The 7582-nt window shown below is 42.3% G+C and overlaps 1 protein-coding gene across 1 annotated transcript in view; it reads right to left on the reverse strand.

Annotated features, from left to right (window-relative positions):
- SEMA3C (semaphorin 3C) overlaps positions 1 to 7582 on the reverse strand; it is a 166106-nt gene that overhangs the window by 22139 nt on the left and 136385 nt on the right. The gene's annotated exons all lie outside the window — the stretch shown is intronic.

The raw sequence follows: 7582 nt of genomic DNA on the forward strand, positions 1-7582 counted from the left end.
CTGTGTTTGGGAAAAGGATATAATGGAAACCCACTTCTGATTTAAAACAACATTGTTTGGTTTTTTTTTTTTATGTTATTTGTTTTCAAGAGTTACACCTGACCAGAGGTGGACTTCACATAATTTAACAAACCGGTTCAGCCAGAATTGAAAAAAATGAGCGTGCACGCCTTGTGCAAATGTGTGCCGAGTCAAAAACATAGCAATTTGCTCACGTGTGCCATCCGTGCATGCGTGCGACATCACAAAATGCAGTGATATAGGATAGGATTGTGCCTGGGTGGGTGGGTGGCTACCCACAGATTGAAACTACCAGTTCGCATGAACCAGTCCGAACCGGCTGAATCCCATCCCTGCCCCTGACTCCAAGAGACCGGAATAAAAATAAAGGAAACCATTGTAAAGATTTAGAAATACCGGTAAAATCCTTAACTGTCTCGCTTACTCCTTTCCCCACGTTCAGAGAGCTCAATAACTTGCATTTATGTAGCAAATGTAATCTTGTTATTGAATTAAACTGCATTCTGAGTTTGCATCATTCATCAAAGAAACTCCGTATGCACAACGCAGAGAGAAAAGTTAAAATTAAAGTGTATCACATGTTGTAGAAACACAGGTTTTCTTTCTTTCTTTCTTTCTTTCTTTCTTTCTTTCTTTCTTTCTTTCTTTCTTTCTTTCTTTCCTTCCTTCCTTCCTTCCTTCCTTCCTTCCTTCCTTCCTTCCTTCTTTCTTTTCTGTTGAAGCTGGTTTATATATCTTCCATGAATTTAATTTCTTTTAATACTCCAGTTATGGGGCTCCTGACTCCATAATAATTTGAAGAGCCATATGCAAAAGAAATGAAGGTACAGCCAAAATGGAAGATAATCCGTAAGACAGAAAAAAAAAATGTAACCGAAACTCTTCCCTCCCTATAAAAAGAAAACCCAAATCAGGTTTCCAACAATTTTTAGAAACTCAAAATGGCGGGAGCAGAATCGATCTTTGGATGCATATTATTCCAAAATCAGGAATGATCAGAAGGCTAATTTTACATCTGGTTCACCGAACTGGTAGTTGCAAGGACTAGCTGCCCCCGCCCACCCCGCCCCTCCCTTCCCAGGAGACTCCAGGTGGCCTGTTTTGGATGCCAGATAAGTGCAGGGCCCACACGGAGGCTCTGGGAGGGCGAAAAATGGGCCTCCTGGAAGTTTTGGAAACTGGCCCATTTCCAGCATCCGGAGGGCCTCCAGAGCCCGGGGAAGGCTGTTTTCAACCTCCCAGAGGCTTGAGGAAAGCCTCTGGAGCCTGGGGAGGGCAAAAAACAGGCCTCCTGGAAGTTCAGGAAGTACGGAAACAGGCCTGTTTACAGCCTCTGGAGGGCCTCTGGAAAGCCTCCAGACCTTGGGGAGGGTGAAAATGTCCCCCCTGCCATGGTGCAGGAGGCTGAGTAGGCCACGCCCACCATGGCCACGCCCACCCAGGCCGAGAACCGGTTACTAAAATTTTTGAATCCCACTCCTGGTGGATATCCATTCCCAGAATTTTGCAACCAGCAGGGAATTCTGGGAGTTGATGTCCGCCTTTCCTAAAGTAGCCAAGTTTGGGGAGGGGAAAAAAAAGGTTACTAGGATTAAGTCGAGATGAAGTGCTTTGAACCTCCAGAAGCATTTCACGCATGCTTAGCTTGACAAGCAATTATTATAAATCCCTTTTTTTTCTTCTTCTTCTTCTTCTGAGGATTTGGAAGGAAGCCAGGAAAGAAGGACGTCAGGAGAGCAAAATAGCCAAGAGGCTGAGAAATTGAGCAAAAAATAGAAATAATAATGATAAAAAAAACGGTGTGTGATCGATGCCTACAGACAAGGAAGGACCGAGATGAGAAAACCAAATATTGACCAACCTCGTCAACTGACAGAAATATGGCCTTCTCTTAGAGAACTCAAATATGATTGTTTATATCAAAATACGATTCACAGCTTGGATAGCCCAGGACACACAGATGTTTGGCGGTTACACAGTATGTTCCACTGACTAATTCAAGATAAAAGTTTAAATCTTTCCATACATTTTTTTAAAAAAAAATATAAATCAGCCCTGAGGAGAATGTTCCAGTGAGTGCGCTCACCGTCAAAAGTCAGACTTCAAAACGGGCTTCCATTGAGTTATTTTTCCTCTCTTTTTTTAATAAAATAAAATAAAATAAAATAAAATAAAATAAAATAAAATAAAATAAAATAAAATAAAATAAACAAGGTGTAAAGGCCTCACAGAGCAAGGCCTCTTTCCCACATCACACACAGACACAAAAATCCACCACCACAATTGTGAGGCTTTGAAATGTGTGGCAGTTTTTTTTTTTTTGCTTTGAGGGGGTCTCTTTTTGGCTTGCAAATGGGACCGGCTGCGATTTCAGATCGAGGTCAAACGTAACATATTTTAGATTGGGAAATATTTGACCTGAAAGTCAAGCAAGCAAGAAAGCAAGCAAGAAAGAAAGCAAGCAAGAAAGCAGGCAGGCAGGCAGGCAGGCAGGCAAGAAGGAAGGAAGGAAGGAAGGAAGGAAGGAAGGAAGGAAGGAAGGAAGGAAGGAAGGGAAGAGAGGGAGGAAGGAAGGAAGGAAAGCAGGCAAGAAAGAAAGAAAGAAAGAAAGAAAGAAAGAAAGAAAGAAAGAAAGAAGGAAGGAAGGAAGGAAGGAAGGAAGGAAGGAAGGAAGGATGGAAGGAAGGAAGGAAAGCAAGCAAGCAGGAAGGAAGGAAGGAAGGAAGGAAAGCAGGAAAGAAAGAAAGAAAGAAAGAAAGAAAGAAAGAAAGAAAGAAAGAAAGAAAAAAGAAAGAAGGAAGGAAGGAAGGAAGGAAGGAAGGAAGGAAGGAAGGAAGGAAGGATGGATGGAAGGAAGGAAGGAAAGCAAGCAAGCAGGAAGGAAGGAAGGAAAGCAGGCAAGAAAGAAAGAAAGAAAGAAAGAAAGAAAGAAAGAAAGAAAGAAAGAAAGAAAGAAAGAAAGAAGGAAGGAAGGAAAGAAAGAAGGAAGGAAGGAAAAGCATAAAAATAAGCCTATTTTCTGCATTTTGGTTGAAATATTCCATAGAATATCTATGAGGATTCTCAGTCATGCAGATCATGGTTGCCCCAAAAATGCTTTTTCAAGAGGCAACTGGACTTTCAATCAATCAACCAACCAACCAACCAACCAACCAATTCAGTTTATTACAGTCATAGACTGGACTTCGGGGTCACAAAGAGTCAAACACAACTTAGCGACTGACCAACTGACCAAGTGTGGTAAGGCCACACTCGGAATACGGCATCCAGTTTTGGTCACCATGATGTAAAAAAGATGTGGAGACTCTAGAAAGTGTGCAGAGAAGAGCAACAAAGATGATTAGGGGACTGGAGGATAAAACATATGAAGAACGGTTGCTGAAATTGGGTATGTCTACTTTAATGAAAAGAAGGACATGCTAGCAGGGTTCCAATATTTCAGGGGCTGCCCCAAAGAAGAGGGAGTCAAGCTATTCTCCAAAGCACCTGAGGGTAGGACAAGAAGCAACGGGTGGAAATTAATCAAGGAGAAAAGGAGAAATTTCCTGATAGAACAATTCATCAGTGGAACAACTTGCCTCCAGAAGTTGTGAATGCTCCAACACTGGAGGTTTTAAAGAAGATGTTGGATAACCATTTGTCTGAAGTGGTATAGGGTTTCCTGCCTAAGCAGGGGGTTGGACTAGAAGACCTCCAAGGTCCCTTCCCACTCTGTTATTCTATTCTATTCTATTCTATTCTATTCTATTCTATTCTATTCTATTCTATTCTATTCTATTCTATTCTATTCTACACTCTACTCTACTCTATTCTCTTCTCTTCTACACTCTACTCTATTCTATTCTATTCTATTCTATTCTATTCTATTCTATTCTATTCTACTCTACTCTACTCTACTCTACTCTATTCTCTTCTACTCTCTTCTATTCTATTCTATTCTATTCTATTCTCTACTCTACTCTACTCTACTCTACTCTACTCTACTCTACTCTACTCTACTCTACTCTACTCTCTACTCTACTCTACTCTACTCTACTCTACTCTACTCTACTCTACTCTACTCTATTCTATTCTATTCTACAAGAAGAAGTTGTCAAAGCCTCCTGTGTGATGAATGGCCTTTAGCTGGGAAATTAGAACACCTTGAGATTCATTGAAGTCTTCCCACAACTTGCCTCATCCAATTATTTGGAGGTTGTGATCAGCTTAACCTTGGATTCATCCCCCCAACTCCAGAATATTTTATATGCTGAGGTGTTCATTTATGATTATGCATCTTATCTTAAAAAAAAAAAAAAGAGGAAATTTCATAATCAGATCAAATATTTTCAGAGGCACTCGTTCCTTTGAACTGTATATCTACCACGAGGAAATTGACAACTGGACAACAGAAGTAGTTGCTCTGGGCTTTGATTATTGCCAGAAATTAGTGCTTCCTCTGATGAAGATAAATTTATGGCCGTCATGCCTCAGTGGATTAAACTTGATGTTACTTGGGACTTTTGAATGACTTAACTATAGCTGTAAATCATATATGGATGATTACAATAAAATATAAGCTGTAAATTGTAGATGGATGTTTACAATAAAACATGGTGATTTTTACTGAAACTAAAAAAAATCATGGATATACGTCTATATATGCACGAGAAGAACTTATATATTATTTATACTGTTGTTATTGCCTTTTCGCCATTTTAAATTATATATGTGTCTGTCTGTGAATGTGTGTGTTTTCTCCCTCTGTTTTATCAAATAAAGCAAAACCAAAATAAATTAAAAAAATCCAAACCAATAAAAAACCCCAAGAGCCAACATTGTGCAAATTTCAGCCGTAAATTACAATGCTTTGCCTTGGCTCTCATTACAGCTGTGTAAAAAACAGAGTTTCTCTCAGAATTAAGCCAAGAAACGCATCATTCCACTTGACGCAATGCATTTTTGTGTTCGTGTTGACCTGTCGCAGTTAGTCCTCGACTTAGGATGACAATGGAACCCAAAATGTTGGTTGCTAAGCAGCAACAAGGCTGTTAAATGAATTTTGCTCCATTTTGCAAGCTTTCTTGCCACAGTCGTTAAGTGAATTACTGCGCTTAGTCACATGGCTGTTAAGTGAATTTGACTTCCCCGTTGACTTTGCCTGTCAGAAGGTTGCAAAATTGTGCAGAAGGACACTGCAAACCGTCATAAATATGAGTCTGTTGCCGAGCATCTGAATTTTGAATATGTGAAAATGGGGATACTGCTAGGGTCGTAAGTGTGAAAAGTGGTCATAAGTCACTTTTCCCAGTGCCGTCGTAACAGTCACTAAATGAACTGTTGTAAGTCCAGGACTACCTGGATGCTAAACTTATAGCCTTTTCCCACTTCTTTTTCAATACCACCAAAAAAAAAGGCATTTCCGAATGTGAGAAAAAGGAAATTTTGAACCCTTTGGAGCGTGTCTTGTGCCATCAAACCGGCCGGTGGAAATCGGGAGAAATTTTAAAAAGCCAAGCCAAGCCAAGCCAAACAACATGAGCTTTGCCATATGTGGTACTTTGCTCTATAGTAGTAACTCTGAGATCTTGGAGTCCTAGTGGACAACCATTTAGATAGGAGCCAGCCGTGTGCAGCAGCTGCCAAAAAAGCCAACACAGTTCTAGGCTGCATCAACAGAGGGATAGAATCAAGATCACGTGAAGTGTTAATACCACTTTATAAAGCCTTGGTAAGGCCACACTTGGAGTAATGCATTAAGTTTTGGTCACCACGGTGTAAAAAAGATGTTGAGACTCTAGAAAGAGTGCAGAGAAGAGCAACCAAGAGGATTTGGGGACTGGAGGCTAAAACATATGAAGAACAGTTGCAGGAACTGGGTATGTCTAGTTTGTTGAAGAGAAGGACCAAGGGAGACATGATAGCAGTGTTGCAATATCTCAGGGGCTGCCACAAAGAAGGAGTCAAGCTATTCTCCAAAGCACCTGAAGGCAGGACAAGAAGCAATGGGTGGAAACTACTCAAGGAGAGAAGCAACTTAGAACTAAGGAGAAATTTCCTGACAGGTAGAACAATTAATCAGTGGAACAACTTGCCTGCAGAAGTTGTAAATGCTCCAACACTGGAAGTTTTTAAGAAGATGTTGGATAACCATTTGTCTGAAGTGGTGCCTAAGCAGGGGGTTGGACTAGAAGACCTCCAAAGTCCCTTCTAACTCTGTTATTCTATTCTATCCACCTTAGCCCCAGGAAGTCTCCTCAAGATGTGAATCTGGATCCGTTCTTGAAGCCTGCTTTCTAAACTTGGCTTTTGGAAACCTGTAATTTGTAGAACGATTGATATAAGACAACAGTCGATGCAACTCGCCCAGCATCGGCTTCGCTCCCCAGTCACCCGTGCTGAGCGCATCTTAAGCCTCGATGTTCCCACTCTGCCAAACCCCATTTGCCAGAGAGCTGCGACAGCCCCGACCGTCAATTACTAACCCTGTCAATCTTACACAATGCAGTTGTTGGTGGTTGTTTTTTTTACGTTTCCCCGGAAGGAAACGTTCACAAACGTTTTAATTAAGTTGTCACCTTTGTTCCGACTTTCTCGGTTTGATGGATTTCTTGGGTTAAATTCTTGGCAATCTTTTTGAGACCGCAGAAAAAGGCAGGCAGGGAGGGAGGAATTGGTTGATCAGGGTATGTTACGCACTGAGTTTGCTGGTTTGTTTGTTTGTTTTGTCAAAAGAAGTTTCCTCAATTGTTACTTAGGTGATGGACACCCGAGGCATTTCAACGCAAGCCAAGCCAAAGAAAGCACATTGCCCAAGTGGAGTCGTTGGAACAATGCTCCATTGGCAAGACGAGAAATGCAGAAAATTGTGAGATTTGCTCTTTTGGTTTCCAGGAACAATTGGAAGTGGCTTTCCGTGTCGGTTGAGAAGACGATAACATATCTAATACATATCTAAGAGAGCCAGTTTGGTGTAGTGCAGGGGTCAGCAACCTGCGACTCTGGAGCCGCATACGGTTCTTTGGGCCCTCTGCTGTGGCTCCCTGTCAGGTGATCCCACCACTGGGTGGCCCCACCCCTCGCCCTCCCCTCCCAGTCACTCCTCGCCTGGCCTGAGAAGGTAAGGGCGACGGCGGGGGATGGAGAAGCGACCAGGGCAGAGACAGAGAGATACAGAGAGAGGGGGAGGGGGGAGAGAGAGAGAGATACAGAGAGAGAGAGGGAGAGTGGGGGAGAGAGGGAGGGAGGGAGGGAGGGGAGAGAGAGAGATGTCAAAAGGGTTTTGTGGTTCCCTGTGTTTTTTAACAATTGGTTCTCTGCCCTAATGAACGGCTTGGTAGGCGTGGCTGGGGGGGTCATGTGACTGGTGGAAGTGAATGACATTGAGTTGGCCACGCCCTCCCAGGTTTTGGGGCTCCCGGTGTTTTCTTTTCTGTGGGAAATGGGTCCAAACAGCTCTTTGAGTATTTAAGGTTGCAGACCCCTGGTGTAGTGGTTAAAGCACCAGGCTAGAAAGGAGAAGACCATGAGTTCTAATCCTGCAGTAGGCATGAAAGCCAGCTGGGTGATTTTGGGCCAATCA

The sequence above is a fragment of the Pantherophis guttatus genome, chromosome 7 (assembly GCF_059756535.1).
Source record: "Pantherophis guttatus breed Tessera chromosome 7, ASM5975653v1, whole genome shotgun sequence".
Taxonomy (NCBI): Eukaryota; Metazoa; Chordata; class Lepidosauria; order Squamata; family Colubridae; genus Pantherophis; species Pantherophis guttatus.